The 16,322-nt window shown below is 39.4% G+C and overlaps 1 protein-coding gene across 8 annotated transcripts in view; it reads left to right on the top strand.

Annotated features, from left to right (window-relative positions):
* NAALADL2 (N-acetylated alpha-linked acidic dipeptidase like 2) overlaps positions 1-16,322 on the top strand; it is a 409,871-nt gene that overhangs the window by 42,106 nt on the left and 351,443 nt on the right. Inside the window, exon 2 of one of the 8 annotated variants that reach the window (XM_038145646.1) lies at positions 15,786-15,948. The exons of the other annotated variants lie outside the window; for them this stretch is intronic. The gene's annotated coding sequence lies outside the window, so the exon portion shown is untranslated. The remainder of the gene's footprint in view (positions 1-15,785; positions 15,949-16,322) is intronic. 8 annotated transcript variants of the gene reach the window in all.

The raw sequence follows: 16,322 nt of genomic DNA, 5'->3' as shown, positions 1-16,322 counted from the left end.
TTTTTTTGCTATATTCTTAAATTGCACTTTTCAGGTTCATTTTTTTTCTTCATAGAATTATGTTTATTTTCATTTTTGAAAGTAAGAGTCACATCACCCTTTTATACAGTCTCATAGATTTTGATGATAATTTTCATATGAAAGTCAATGCTGACTATTAAAAGTCTGTAATGAGTATAAATTAGTTCATATTCTTAAACCATTGCTGAATTGCCAAGTGGTTTATGGTTTTTGGTAATGAAGGCTGGGTGCCACTATGTGATCAGAGTCCAGGTGTTCAAAGCAGGGAAGCCAGTGCATGGGACTAAGTGCTGCCTGCCTTACATACATCCTCAGGAAAAAAACAACTACCATATCCTAAAGAAATCTTGAGATTGCATTAAGTTTTGGTGTTGAAGAAGGCAGTCATGTGCATGTTGCATGAGATAGTTTTTAGTGCCCCTCTTATTTATTTTTTTAACCTTCCAAGTTCCTTTTTTAAGCCTTGCTAGCATGAATTTGAGATATGAAAATACTAAATAAAATCATATCACGCCATAATTTGGAGTCCAAAGAAAAAGGGCCTCTTATTGTGACAAAGCTGCTGAAATGTTGAAGAGTTGATGGCTCTTTCCCTTTGGCATACCTTGCATTTATAAAAAAAAAAGAGGAAAAAAAAAAAAAAGAAGGTGGTTGGTTTAACTGGGACACTTGACAGGCAAGGTTTAAATTGGAGAGAAGGGTGATTCTTTTGTCAGTCTCTGTAACCTTGTAATCTCATAAATTAACTGTTCTTAAGTACTAATGACCTAGGAAAGGCAGATGTTGTATCCAGCTGTTTAATGATTTTTTAATGCTTCCTTTTTTATAGAGACAGTTAATTCCAGAGTAAAGCCTAAAACCATTTCAGGGGAGATATTTCTGATGTAGTCCTCAGATGACTAACAGGAGCAATAGTAGTATGTAAAAGCAATATGAACATCTGATGTTGAGCATCCCTCTATCCAGAGGTGACAGGAGCTCTGTGTAGGGAAGGAGGAAAGGAAGGTTGGGGCTGGGGACACCCTGAGCTTTGCTGCCTTAGGCTCTCCAGCAGGAGAATTGAGCACTGTGAAACTCGAGTTCATTCTGTGTCCTGTGTGTGGTTTTTGGCACCACAAAATGAGAGAGACAGAGTTACGAGAGAGTGCCCAAAGGAGGCTCTGAAGATGGTGCAGGGTCTGGAGGAGGATACCAGGAGTGGCTGAGGTCACTTAGTCTGTTCATCCTGGAGACTGAGGTCAGACCTCATCAGGGTCTGGAGCTTCCTCGTGAGGGGAAGAGGAGGGGCAGGCACTGATCCCTTTGCCCTGGTGATTAGTGAGTGACAGGACCTGAGGGAATGGCATGGAGCTGAGTCAGGGGAGGTTTAGGTTGGATATTACAAAAAGGTTTTTCACCCAGAGGGTGGTTGGGCACTGAACAGGCTGCCCAGGGAAGTGGTCACAGCCCCAAGCCTGGCAGAGTTCAAGGAGTGTTTGGATAATCCTCTCAGGCCCAGGATGTGATTCCTGGGGTATCTGTGCAGGGCCAGGAGTTGGGCTCTGTGATCCTTGTGGGTCCCTTCCAACTCGCGACATTCTGATTCTATAAATAACTAAATTTATCAGCTTGCAAGGTGACTGAATGCTCTTTCACTGTCTCACCAGGGTCTCTTCCTCACCATGCTCACGACTCCGAGCTGTTCCTATTGCTCCTATTTCCATCTACAGGTTGAAAATGCCTGGATGGAGCTCTGAGCAGCCTGGCCCAGTGGAAGGTGTCCCTGCCATGGCAGATGAGCTTTAAGGTCCCTTCCAACCCAAACCATTCTGTGATTCTCTGACTAAAAGCATGGAAATGCATTATATTGAACTACAGTAGAGCTATTACTCTTGAAAAAATTCTTTTTTTTTCACTTAGACATTTTTATTCTTTGATGTGTTATTAATGGGCCGACAAAGAGAAAAAAGATGCAAATCTTTGGTCTTAAGTTTAGCCTGTGATAGATTGCAGGCACAGCAGATTTGAAATCTTTATTTCAGTACCACATAATTTTGTAACTAGCTTTAAGTACACTGTACAAACTTTGTCACTAATAAAAGCAAAGATATGTTTTTACACTGTTTTCATCTCATGCTGGCTTCTTCCCATCCTAGTGTCACATCATCCACTTGACATATTTTCATAATACTCATGTTATTTTTTAGTCTGTGTCTTCTTTTATATTCCTCCTAATTGTGTCAGAAAGCAATCATAAAAATGATTTATTTTTACTCCATATGGAAGTTCGTGGGTATTCAGAAAGATTACATGAGGGTTTTAGTGCTGACTTCATTAGCTGTGATCCTGTTCTTATTCAAATCCTCGCTGGGAGAACCAGTAAAATAACGTCAGAGGATTTTTATGTGTGTGGAATTACGTAATTTGTTTTGTAATTACAGTGAATACAGAAGCAGGAAAAAAAAAAAAAAACCTTTTTCATTAATTATTAGACAGGAAAACAAAACATTTAATCTTTTAAAAACTTTTAGGTTGTGGGGGAGCATTGGGAATGATGCCATGTCAAATATTTATCCATCCCTTCCGGACAGAATGTTGTGTGAGGTAAGAAAGAAAATGCAGTTAGAACAGCAGAAAACATTTCTGGCCACATTACACATCGATCATTCTTACAGAGAGGAAAAAAAAGTGTGCCCTGCATTACTTAAAGGTGCTGGGAAGTAGGATGGAGCTTAATTCTGTTACGGGAACAAATCATTTTGCCCTTCCTGTAGCAGGTCAGTGTTTTTGCAGCTGCTTTTTGTCCCTGAATATACTGGGCTCTTGTGGCTGTCACTGGAAACTCAATGGTTACCAATAATACAGTTTTGTATTTGTCACTCCTGGAGAAGATGTGGAGCAGAGAGGTTTCCTCTGCTGAGAAGGGACCTCTGAGGGATCCTCGGGGGTGGAGGTGTCCTTGGACTGGAGGAGAAGTGTGTTTCTGCCCTGCTGAATGGAACAAATTGAATCATTCAGTGTTTGAAAATAAAAAGCTTGGTTTTGTGTATTTACCAGCAGCATGATTGAAAACACATGGAAAGTGATTTCAGTCATCAAATTCTACATTTCTGCTGGTGTCCCGCGTTCCTTGTAGTCTGAAGAGAGGAGTTAGGACTGTTTAGCATGCAGTGATCAATGTATCTGAGCTGTGCAAGTGATTTTTTTCGCTTATGTCCATGTGTGCAGAGCTGGTGGGCAGGCTGCTGTGGTGTCAGGTTGGAGTCCCCAAGGAGGGTTTCATGGTTCTCCTGTCCCTGTCAGTTAGAGTGTCTCAGCCTCTTCCTGACCTGGGATTTTAGCCTGCAACTCGCTTCAAGGAATAAATGAATGAATACAAATGCACCTGTGTGAAAACAAGAATGCAGCATGGTTCTCCCTTACAATAAATACACTGGGCTGATTAATTCTCTTGACAGTTTCCTTATGCCACTGACCAAAATAACATTGCTCTTATCTGTGTCTGTTGTTTCATCAAGCTTATATCAGGCAGTTCAACTCTGCCTAAATGAAATAGTCTTGATTCTTGTGGTTGCATTCAGAATTACTTTTGCAAATCAGTTAGAAACAATGACCTCTTTACCCAGGGGTAAGATGAAAATCTCCTGTACTTCTTTAAATTTAAAAAAGAAAAAGTTGGATAAAATGAGGTATGCATTAACAAGTGAGTGATAGCAAAAGCTGTCAGACTTCTGAGCTGTGTCTGTTATTAACTACAGTAAAAGATTTGTGGATCTTAAAAGAGGGTGTTTTATTCACAGGTAAGTCAGGTTCATTTCTGATTTATACTGGGGGTCTGCTCGAGACCACCCACCTGGGAATGCTGAGTGGATTGAGACCTTCTATAGACAAGAGAGGAGCAGCCTCACATTCACAAATCCTGATCCTCGTGGAATCCTGGTATGGTGGGTGATATCCCTGCCCATGGCAGGGTGTTGGAACTCCATGAGCTCTAAGGACCCTTCCAGCCCAACCAGCTGTGAAGCTGTTTGTGCAGTGGCACGCTTTCATTTGGAGGAAAAGGCTTCTGAAATGGTGTTATACTAAATGTTACTGTGTGAATTATTTGCTTTGTGGATTTTTTTCCCCCCAGTGACATTAATCCAGTTTTAAGCATGTGAAACTTCTGTGAAATTGCAGCAGTTTTTACTTAGTTTGCTGTAAAAAAAGTCTCGTATCAGGAGGAAGGCAGGAGGCTGTGGGTGCTTTGTGGTTGTGATATAAACTTGTACTCCGCTGCAATGAGAAAAGCTCTTAAGCAGTATTTAATTTTGAGCACAATAATCCTTGTGGTTGTCAGTGAAAGAAGTTATTCACCTGCTTAATGTCTAGTATACCTGGAGTGGTGTTTATAAAGGGTTGTGTAATACCCACGTCCATACAGTTTTGTCAGACCGTACTTCTTTGTCGCATCGTCTATAATTGAATATTAAAAACAGAATTTCTAATATGCAGCAGGCTGGAAAAATAAGCGAAGATGTCATTGTCTAGGTCTGAGGAAACTACTTTGAAAGCTCGTGTTGAATGTTGGAATATTGGAAAGGTTTTCTTTTGATTTCCTAAACCTATCTCTGTTTTGCTAAAACATGTTTCTCTGGGTGGGATCTGTTCATCTTTATGCAGTGGGCTTCTGTGCCATAATTTCTTGCTCTTGTGTGGCAGTCCAGCCCTTGTCTTGCTGAAGTCTTGTTTCACTGTGCTGGGACTGTGCTGTGCTGCCTGGGTTGTCTGCTTTTGTTAGCAATGTTCCTGACAGGATGCTTCTCTTTCAACTGAAGAAAGATGGTATTTGTGAGTATTTATGCTGCTTTTTGGTGTCAAAACCATGACCACCACCAGTCCCACCCTTGTTACTTGCTATCAAGTGACTGTCAGCACATGCTGAAGCCAAGTGGCTGAAATAATACAAGTCAAAAAAAACAAAACCAAAAAACAGCAACACAAAACAAACAACCAAAAATACCCCCAAACCCCAACAACCCCCCACCCAATATACCAGAAAAAATATTTCTGTTAATGTGAAGTTCACACCATCTCTCAAAACTTTGTTCTTATCTGGTTGAGTGCTGCAGATGTACTGGTATGTACAAAATGTGCTTTTTTCAGCTGTTGAATAATTAAGAACTTGCTGTAGGATGAGTTAAATGTTTTAAATTGCCCTATGTCAAGGGGAATTCAAAGAACTGACCTATATGAAAGGAATTTATGCAGAAGCCAAGTTTGATAGAAATCTCTTTAAACACCCTCAAAATCTGCAAGTGTTCTCTGAATTGACTCGTTTCCTTAAGAACACTGCTGAATATTCCTTGTGAAGATGTAACAGAATGACTTTATGTGTTCCTGATTTTAAATTTTAGAGTAATAACAACATTAAAAAGAAAAGAACAAACCCAACCCTCAAAAGAAACCTTTTTTCAAAAGAAACCCTCCTTTTAATCTTTGACTTGAACACAGCATTTCAGACAAACAGCCTATTACTTGGCCTTTCCTGGTTACTGTATTTGTTGGTTATTGCCCACTTTAACATTCTATGGAGCTTGCAAAAGAAGCTCTGTCTGCAAAGAAAAATATTTTAAAGAAAAAAAATGTAAATCCAGGTAATGCTAAGAAGGCTGAAAGGGTATGCCTGGTTGTTCCTCAAGCAATGACCATAAAGTATGGCCTTTCAGTGTAACAGTGCTTCCACATAAAAACAATTTACCTTGACAGTGCCTGATTAAGTCTGTTTACAGCATCATTTCTTGTGGTGATGGTGTTAAAGCCACTGTCCTTTTCTCTGCTGCTCTGCAGTTCTTTGGAGGAGAACTATTTAAATAAAAGGCATAATACTCACTTCATGAGGAGTTGCATCAAAAATACAAAAATGAAAGCACTACCATGCTGATGGAGGGCTATATTGAAAGGCATCAGATAAAATTTATATTGGAGGAACTGTCAGTGAAAAGGGTAATTAATCAAGATCTTTGCACACCCTGTTATTTATTTTTGTCTCTATTAGAATCCTGTGAACATGACAATAGATGTATTCTTCTGATTAATGACCAATCTGTGCAATTGATCCAGCAGTTTCAGTTACTGCTTATGATTGGCTTTCTGTCTATTAAAATACTGCTACTCATTTTCTATTCAAAGACCTAAATATTTCAGAACTTCTAAGAATTCAAGGGCTTTGGAGAGGGAAGTGGCTTTGTATGTCTCAGTGACAAAAGAACAAGTAAAAAATCAGGAAAAAATCCAAGATTTAAAAAAAACCCCGTAAGACATACATATATATATATATATCTCACATAAATATATACTGGAAACATATTGATAAATATACTACAAATATTTACAGATTTTTATATACATTAAAGTTGCTCACAGTCTCTTCAAGCAGTTGGGCACTATTCTGTGCACCACAATATATAAAGGTTATCTCTGACTCTGTTATTTATTTTATTCCTGATGTGAATTTGACACTTGAGCATCATAAAACACTTACATTGCAGGATGCATTTACAGATTGTGCAGCTTGTCTCACCACCCTCTTCCTTTCTTACTCCCAAGCTGGTAATACCAATCTCTCAAGGTTTCCATTTAAGTTTCTGAGTTGTTCAGCATTGGTCAATAAATGCCATAAATTGTGTGTCAAAAGAAAAGATTGTCACCAAACCCTGGAGTGTTGAAGCTGATGGGACTCTGGCAGGGATGGTAATTGCAGGGGGAGTGACAGGCACTATTCTCTGCCGACCCCTCACTGTGGCTTCTGTAAAACACTGGACGTGCTGTATAAGACTTTTTTTCTCCCATAAAATTATTTTTTAGCATTTATGAAGCTATGTAGTCATCTTTTAGAACTAGTGTGGATGTCAGTCCACTGCTAGGCTGTCATTCAAAAATAAAGATCACAGAAAAATCAATTATTAAAACTATGAGGGTGCAGATCTGCAGGCAGATGAAAGGTGCAGGTGCACCTGATTGTTCCTGCTCTCTGGAACTCCTTATCCAAAGTCTGGGTGGTGCACTCTGAGCTGGGCTGTAGAAAGCTCATAGAAACTGACCTGCTGACTCCATTGGAATAAAGTTAGGGATAATAGCCCCATGTAGGAAATATTTTTCTTTTAGTGCTGCTAATATTTGAATGGGCTTCTAACATTCCTGATTCTCAGCAGAATATTAGGCCAAAAGGTTGGTTTCTGCTCCCATAAACCACTCAGAGTTTACACTTTTCTTTAAAATTTGAGGTCTCCATATCTCATTTCATCTCATAGGAAACAAGTGGAATTTAATCCATTACCACCTATGACTTTTTTTTCCCCCCAGTTTCCTGTTTAAATTACTTTTTCTGTTTTAATTTTCACATTAGCTTTCTCTTTGATGTAGTAATTGAGTCTTTTTCAGATTAAAAGGGGGAAAATTATTGAGCAGCATGTTTAAGATTCAAAAAGAGGTAATTTGTAAAATTGGATTATTTAATAAAACTCTGGATGATTTCTGGTAGGGTTTTGGCTCTTTAACATAGTCCCATTCATAAAGAGAGCTGTCAAAGTGGTGAAAATGGCTGGAAGATTTTATAGGGTAAAGGGTCAAAACTCTGGCCTGTCCTTACAGAAGGACAGATCTGTTCCAGCTGCAATACTGATCATACTGGAGTTCAGTAACTCATCTCCTTGAATGCAATTCATGTTTGTTAGTGACCTGCAATCAGCCTGAACATAACTCCTTAGTGCCTGATTAGTAGAACAGTTAAACTTAGGAGAAGATGGCATTAAGCATCTTCTGGATAGGGGCACAGGTGGGCCATACATTTTGGATGACTGGGAAAATTTCAAAGCAGATAAAGGGATGCTCTTGGTGAGCACCATCGCCTGTGCTTGTGCAAAGTGTGGTCAGTCCAGGGGGTGGCAGAGGAGAGGATCAAAACTGTTCATACCCCAGGTAACTAGAAAGTAATTTGTTTAAATTAGATTTAGTAATGACATCATGGTCATAAATAAAATCATTGCAGGGTAGCAAAAACCAGCAGTGATGACTGGTTGAATTATTTTCTAATTTTAATTTTCTGTTATAATATAACTCAATATCAGACTTTATGTCACTGTGCTTATGTTCCTTGGTTTGTAGGTGTGACATGTGAATATAGGAACCCCCTGCAAGAGCCTTGGTGGGGGAGGTTGGATTGGATAACATCCAGAGGTCCTTTCCAACCTTAATGATACTGTGATTCATATTTATAAAACAAAAACTGCATACAAGAAGGCCAAAGTGGTTTTGGTGGTTTTTTGTTTGTTTTGTTTTGGGGATAGATATTTTTTGTTTGTGGTTTGTTTGGCTTTGCTTTTTTAATAATTAAATGAAAGAAATTATCTTTGTCCAGAGCTGCCTGTATAATAACCCTTGTGGTTAAATAAAGTGTAATTGGTCTGTGGATCTGTAGATAGTAGTAATCATTGTAACTGTTAGCCTAAAGAAGATGCATTTGGCCTTATGAGTGTGTTATTAACAGGGCAACATTATTTAGGGTTTTTGGGAAAATCACTATTGGAATGCAGTTGCCCTGGACATTAATATCATTAGAACAAAGTAATGATTTCTGCTTGGTAGTGGAAGATGACCTGTGACAAAGGAAAACTCCTGACTTGCCGAGAAGAGAGTGCTGTAGGGTACAGTGTGCCTCTGCTGAAAGGCTGGGCAGTGGGAATGAAAAAACCCTGTGAATAATTGACTCCTGTATCCAAGGATACCGGAGTAGGGAAAGGGACAATGAAAAAGACATTTTTGCAGTGACACTCTGACATTGATTTTCATAAATCTCCAGTTGTAAGTTGATGAAATGTTTTATTTGCACACCAGGAGTGCTGTTCTGTGTGCTCTGGCAGCACTGGATGATTATTGTGGCTGGTGGGAAGGGAATGCTGAGAGCTCAGGATTTAGCAAGGGAAGTGTTGGGTACCACACAAGGGACAATGTGGATTCTGGTGCTGCTTTAGATTTTTAGAGTAGTATCAATTTACTGTCTCATTGGGCTGAATCTTCCTGGTGTGTTAGACTAATGCAACTTGTAGCTGCCTGATGGATGGATGGAACCAGAAATATCTCCCAAGTCTCCATTCTGCCACTTGAAAGCTTAAGGTGTAAAAATTTATGGCTGACTTGCCCAACTTGTGCCATTTTGGGGCATTCAATTACGGATCTATGAGGCTGGTTCGGTGTTTTTCATTTTCTAAACTTCCATCCAATTATTCATTTTGGGACAGATTCAAAGTGTGGCGTTCTGGAAATTGTGTGTCCCTTCTCTCTTAAACTCTGTTAAACTGCTGCTAAGAAGCCTCAAGGGGAATAAAAAAGTAACTGAGCTGAATCAGATCACCCAGGCTGTGTTACCTACTGCCACCTGCTCTCAGGATGATGAGAACTTTGGGTAATGCCTGCTGATTTAATGATGATCATTTTCTGTGTGGTCATTGAAACAACTGATCAGTTTTGTGTTACAGTACTGCCACGTTTTCTGCATGTATTAAAGTTACTTGAATTTGTGGTGATTTTTTGGAAATTTCAACAACACAGTGTTGGGATTCCAGCGTGGGGGAGTGCTTCAGTAGCTGCTTGGCTCTTCTCTGCTTCTTGCCCAGGGTTGTGAAATCCACATGTGCTTGGTTGGGCAGTGGGGGACAGGAGCAGCCGTGAAAGGAAATGGAGCCATTGGGGTCAGCAGGACTGAGGGCCAGTACAGTGCTTTTCAAGTCTAAATAGGTTAAAACTGTTGGTAGGTTTAACATTATGGCTTCCTTGAACGCCATATATTATTTCTAAAGGTTTAAGATTCTCTTTTTATGTAATGGAGTATATATAGGCTCCTTTTCTTCCTGCTGGTGCTGCTGAAACTTTAACTTTTTGCTAGGATAGATAATGATTAACTTGGGTGCTATTTGTACACGACGAAGGAAACACCTGACACGTTGCCAGGTTTGCTTCGGCTGCCCAGGAAAACCAAGCAAAATCTTTGGAGAGAAAATCAGTTGGTCACTGACAGCAGCCAGTGCCTGAGGGCTTACCCAAATTCAAAACAAAGCCTCTGCTGCTGGGCTGAGGGGACCTTCTTCCAGGCAGAGGGTGAGGAGACACAGTGTCAGAGCACTTGCTCAGCATCTGGCAGGCATGTGTGACCCCGGTGGGAAAAGCTGTAACTGGATTTTAAGGGGCAGCAGGAGAGACTTTTCCCACCTGCTCCATAGAGCTGAGTCTTGGTTTGTGTTTTAATGGACTCAGTATCCTCTGAAATATTTAGAGAATGCTTTGCATGATGGTATTGGTCAGTCTGCAGGTGTGAGGTTTACAAAGGTTTATCTGAAACCTCCTTTATTTAGTGTCCCATCTGTATGTCTCTGTGTTTTGCAGAGAGGACATGCAATTAGAAAGCCTGCTGTAGGCTGGGAATTCCCAAACCTTGGAACCAGTCACCATTCCTGGGGGTAAGACTTGTGTTCTACAGGGGCAGGGACAGCAGCTCAGGGCTCTGTGCTACACCTGGCAACTTTTTGGGAGGCGTGCAAGTCCCCAGCACAGCTTCCTGCCCATTCACAGGGCATGGGGCTGCCAGGCTTGGCCATGTTCAGGTCCTGGAGGGCCATTCCAGACTCCCATTTGTCTCACACACTGCTGAATTGTGGTTTATGTGTCACCAGATGCATGAGGAACCTCACAGGGGTTGGTGGTGGGGGATGTGAGCCTCTCCAGGTACTCCAATGAAGGCATATTATTTTCTAGCTAAAACTTGGTTATTTTTTTCCGTAAAAATCTCTGGTATTAAGTAATACTGGTGTAAGGTGGTGTAGCTAGATGTACCCTGTATCTCTAAATCTGTCTCTAATCTTGTCTAAAACCATATGCTTGGCAGCTTAAGAGCCATAAGTAGAGGATGCAAATGTGAAACATCAGGGATGTTTATATAGAGTGCTAAGGCGTGATTCATACTGAAATAATTTTATGTTGTGTATTCCTAGCTAAATATTAGCAGAATTCATATGACTACCAGAACTTGATAATGTGTGAAAACTGTGACAAAACCACTTGAGATGCACTTTAGTTACATCTCAAGAAAAAGGTTAGAAAATACTCATACATCACTGTAAGAAATAAAATGCATAAGTTGGTAAATGTATTTTAATATGTGAAAAGAATAATCAAAAGCAAATAAAACCCATTAGAAGCAGTTGAAAAAATGTTTTGTAGGTGTTTGTTGTGTGAATATTTTGTTTAGAATTATCTACATTTATTTCCTCATTTTGTCCCTTCATTTTCTGTTTTAGAAGCTTTCTTCTAGAATGGTCTAGAAAGCTTTCTTGCAAAGCTTTTCTTTTTCCTTGAAAGCCAAGCACTTGCTATTCTTCCCCTTAAGCAGATTTTTGTTTAGTTGCAAGGTAACTTACAGCAGCATTGGAGCACAGTTTATGGCAGGGGAGAACAAGTAGAGAGCAGTTACTGGGGAAGCCACCTATGGCAGGCAGATCTCTTGCAAAATTAATGGGCTTCACTTCTGTCATGGCTTAATTAACATGCAGATTACTTCTACTGGTACTACTATCAAAGCAAGTGGGCATTATACAGACAGTCATCAGTTATTCAGTTTTTCTCTTTTTTCTTAACTGATTTCATGTTCCTCCTTGATCCATGTTGCCTCGCATTCCTTTAAAAATACAGTACATATCTGATACATATATGTAAAAATAAGCATAAATCCGTATTAGTTAACAGGAGCCAAATTTGTCTGCTTACCTTGCTTGGAGTGGCACTTTGGGATACTTTATAATGGGTGTACAAACAAGCCTGGTGCTGTTTCCCTTGGTGTGAGGATTTGGCTGCACTTGGAGCTGTGTTCTATGTCACTTGAAAGTGATATGGGCTAATTATTTGTGTGGATTGTTTCCCAAATGGTAAAATAATGTCAGTACTGTTTCCAAATAGTAACAAACTTGGTGATTTCAAAAAAAAAAAAAAAAAAAAGGAGAGTGACAGATTTGTTTCTCAGAGAGAAGAAAAGTCATGTAGGGCAATATATGGTTTGTCAACCACTATGTAACTACAAGAATGGACAGACAAAACAATATTTCAAATAAACTTATTTGTATTTATCGGATACCTGAATTCAGAAGCTAAGGAGAAGCTTCTTTTACTTTATAAAAGGAAGAGTGGCTTGCATCAGCTGTCTCTATCTCTTGTGTTATTTTTCCCAGTGATGCTATTCCTGCTAATCTTTTTTGTCAGCTTTCCCAACTCCCTTAAATCTCTTTTTTTTGGTGGGCTTGCTTGAAGCTGAGAGGTAGACTAAGATCCTGCTCCCAGAGGTTTACTTCTGGCTGCTTCTGCTGGAAGGTAGAGGTTAGAGATGGAGCCTGCTTAATGTATTTGTAGTTTTTCTTTGAGATGATTAGTGCTTCAGTTGACTGAAAGTATGAATCCCAAACTTCCTTAAAAATAAAGCCTGGGGTAAATGGTGGTTGATGACTTAAGGCTGTTTTTGTTCTGTAGCTGGTGGAAACCTGAAAGGCTTAATGTTTATGACATGAATTTCCACTTTCTTTTACGTGTAAGCTTTCTATACAAGCAGCAGAATATGAAAACATACACTTTAAAAAGTGGTGAAATGGTTTTAAATGGCTCCTAAAGTGTTTCTTTTTTAAAGACAAACTATCTTTATATGTTTATAAAGTCTTTTGCAAGTGGAGAGGGATGCGTGATTCTTTGGGCTTTTTCTCTGCGAAAGAGCTGAGCAAGCTTTTCAAATGAAAAGATCGCTATTGAAATCTGTTTAAAGATAAAATCAGAAGTAACTCTGACATGCTAGCTAAATTTTGTGGGGCTGTTTGCCACTCTTAAAAGTGTGCTACAGAGACACACACACATAAATAGGAGAAGAAAGTGGTAAAGGAATGAGGAATATAAACCTGCAGGCTTTCTTATTAGCTAAAGCTGAAAAATAGAAGTCCCAGGTTTTTTTTCTTTTTCTTCAGATTTTTATTTTCCCCCTAAAACCAGAATTTCTAGACAAGAATCCACAATGAGCAGCTGACAGACAGCAGCCTGGGAAGTTAGCACTGAAGCAAACAAATCCTTTCCTATATAATACACTGCTGTGATCTCTATTTTAGTAGAGAAAAAAGTCTCATTATTTGAACATATGTGTGATAATCTGTAGTGTAAAAAAGGCACAGGTTCAGCTGCTTTGTGTTTTGTGGGGTTTTTTTTCTTTCTTTTTTCTTCAGAGTTCCCAGTACTTCCCAGTTTATGTATTCAGCGTGAGATTTTCAAAGCTGTGTAAGTAGAAAGAGAACTTTAGGGGCTTTACAAGTGCACAGAGTATTTGTTTTACAGATGGACAAAGACGAATTTGCTACATTGACGAATGAATCTCGAATTTCCTGAGCTAGCTGTAAAGATGTGTATAGCGTGACTCGGACTAAAGATGTTCTAACAAGTTGGACTGACTGGTGTGAATGTTTTTTGTGATGGCTCCACTAAGTTCAGCATCTCTGCATTATTTATAGCCATCTGCTTGATGTGTTGAAGGCTCTGGCTCAATTAGATTACCTTTTAGCAGGAACAGCTCTCAGGAACAGGGCAAGCAGGCATGTGTCTGGCTGCTGCAGAATAAATAAGGAAGTAAATAAAGTCAGCGGGGCTCTTTAACTGCTTTCCTTATGGAGTAAAAAGGACAAATAATGAAAATTTTTCAGGACAAAACATGTGATGACCTTTGCCTCTACAGTGAGAAAAAGGAATGGAATTATCCATGTATTTTCAAAGGATTACAAAAATGCCCAAAACCAAATCCAATCCAACAAACCAATGAGTTAAAAATCCCTCTGAGCTGCTGAACTTCCAAAAATCTACATTTCCGTTATGTAGGATGGAGTTATTTATAAACTTAACTGAGGGGAGATGTGGAAGTGATATTTGAAACAAGGTATTTAAAAAGACCAGCCCAGAATGATGGAAACCACACCATACTGTGCTGCTGTGACCAGAAAGTCCTTCCGTCCTATTTCAATCTGTTTCTAACAGCAGCACTACAAGAACAGCATGCCTCTTCTGCAGGATCTGGTTTGGAGAAAAATTCTGCTCTCAAATGAGTCATTTCACTGTGGAAAGAGGGGATGAGTGAGGGATATGGCATTGACTCCCTCTTAATTGTGGGTGGAGAAAGGGAAAGAACATCCCTGATGCTTTTAGAGAACTGTAAGCTGTAAACAAGAGTGTGCAGCCTCAGAATTCTCCTGTGTGCTCAGTAATCAGGGTGAGATTGAGAGGCAAAACAGTCTTTGAGCTTTTCTGCTTTTCACAGCAGGGGTGAAGGTGAAAACATGACCTGGATCCTCTGGAGGTCAGCAGGGATGTAAGATCAAGGAGAGCTCAAGCATTCATTCATCCTTGCAAAATTAACCCGTATCAGTAATGCAAAATGAGAATGTTAATTAAGAGATGTGAATGGATGATAGTGTTGGTATGGAAGAGAAATGCTGAGGAGTAGGCTTGGAAGCTTTTTACTGTGTTCCCACCAAAAACCTGCACCTGGGTGTAGGAATGCCTGTGTCAGCTGTTCCTGAGAGCCAGCACCTCAAGGGTGTTGTGAAAACTTTGAGTTCCACAGTCAGAGGCAAAAATTGCTCTGGGAAAACTGTGGAAACTTAGTGAAAATACATGGGTCAATATAGTGCTAATTTTTTAATTATTGTTTTTTTTCTGTTGAATTTAACTTTTCTCATCTGCTCAAGAAAATAGTATACTAAGAGTCAGCATTATTAACATTGACACAATGGAGCAATTTCAGTAGTCAGGAGCTTTTTTGCCTGTTGATTAGTGTTTATTTATGGGGAAAAATATTAGAAGGATGTGGAATTCTGCCTCCACAGAGGTGAAGAGAAGCTGTCCACTGTAAGGACCATAACTGGCTGGAGCATACACATCAGTAACATTCTTACTTGTAATTATGTAATTTATGTTTTAGCATCTGCCTCTTCCTTAATTGGACAAATTAGAACCAATACAAATTATTGTGACAATGACAGTAATTACAGATTGATAAATTAGGGGAACAAAGATGGTGCAGATAATTTGTCCTCTCCCCTAAATCATCTCGGTCTGCAGTTGTATGGAAATGCTGCCATTTCTTCATCCTCTGGAAGTTGTTTTTTACTTTCAAGCTGCTTCTTGATATTTTGAAATCAGCCTGTTATTATCTTAGCATGACATTTGGCCTGCAGTTCCCAGCTAGGGATGGAAAAGGCTATCATTGGGCCTCTCTGCACAAAATAGCTGGGCAGAACATTTCTGTACACAGGGACTGTTATTGTCACCTTTTGAAGAGCAATTTCTTTTGATGACTTGGAGAATATTTGACCTTCAAAGTAAAAGCTGCAGGCAGTACAATGTGCCTTTGTAGTAGTTGTGTAGAGGGTTGAATTTTGTGTGTGTGTGTCTTCCTTGTTAGTTTTGAGAACAATCTCTTCACTTTTCTGTAAATTGCAGTGATCGTTGTTGACCTGGTTAGTCCCATTCAGGCTTAGAACTGAATTACCAGTAGTTGAGAACAGGTAATATTTAAGAAAACATCTTCTCTTGAAAAGTTCATGGAATTCTTAAAAGCCTCCTCTGCTACATATGAGAAAATCCGGTTTCTTCTATTTTCTATATAAATGATTTTCTGTTTTCTGTGTAAGTGATTTTCGTTTTACCCCAGGAAGAAACCCTCTCTTGTTGTCTCTCAGCTTCAAGCTCAACGACAAAAGAATGTGATATGTGGATGGAAAACCTGTCCCCAAAGTACCTGTCCCCCACACACCTGCAGGCCTTTGCACACCTGCCAACTAGCCAACGTGTGACCTTTCTTCCTGAATGTGAGGATGACTGGGGAGGCTGCTCAGTAGAGAGGTCAGAGCATATCTTGAGCTCTTCTACAACTGTTCTCATTTATTTTATCTACTATCAGAGAGGCTTTAAGAATGATTTCAAGGGAATATGTGTGTGTGTATATATATATAATGTGTGTGTGTGTGTCTATGTGTGTATATATATATATATATATGTTTATGCTGTTCTTAACTTTAATCTAGAACTTGTGCTTCTAACTTCTTGAGCAAATTGTAAAAAATTTTGCACTGATTTTTAAAAACTTGGATGCGTTCTGGAATGCTGTAGCACGAATAAACATTGCCAGCAATTGAAGATCCCACAGTTAGCAAAGAAAGAATTGTGTTCCTGTTGAAAAGGTTTTTGCACTAACATTCAAAGATTTTGCTGAAAGA

This window comes from Motacilla alba, chromosome 9 (assembly GCF_015832195.1).
Source record: "Motacilla alba alba isolate MOTALB_02 chromosome 9, Motacilla_alba_V1.0_pri, whole genome shotgun sequence".
NCBI classification, from domain to species: domain Eukaryota; kingdom Metazoa; phylum Chordata; class Aves; order Passeriformes; family Motacillidae; genus Motacilla; species Motacilla alba.
This window is presented reverse-complemented; position numbering and strand designations above follow the sequence as displayed.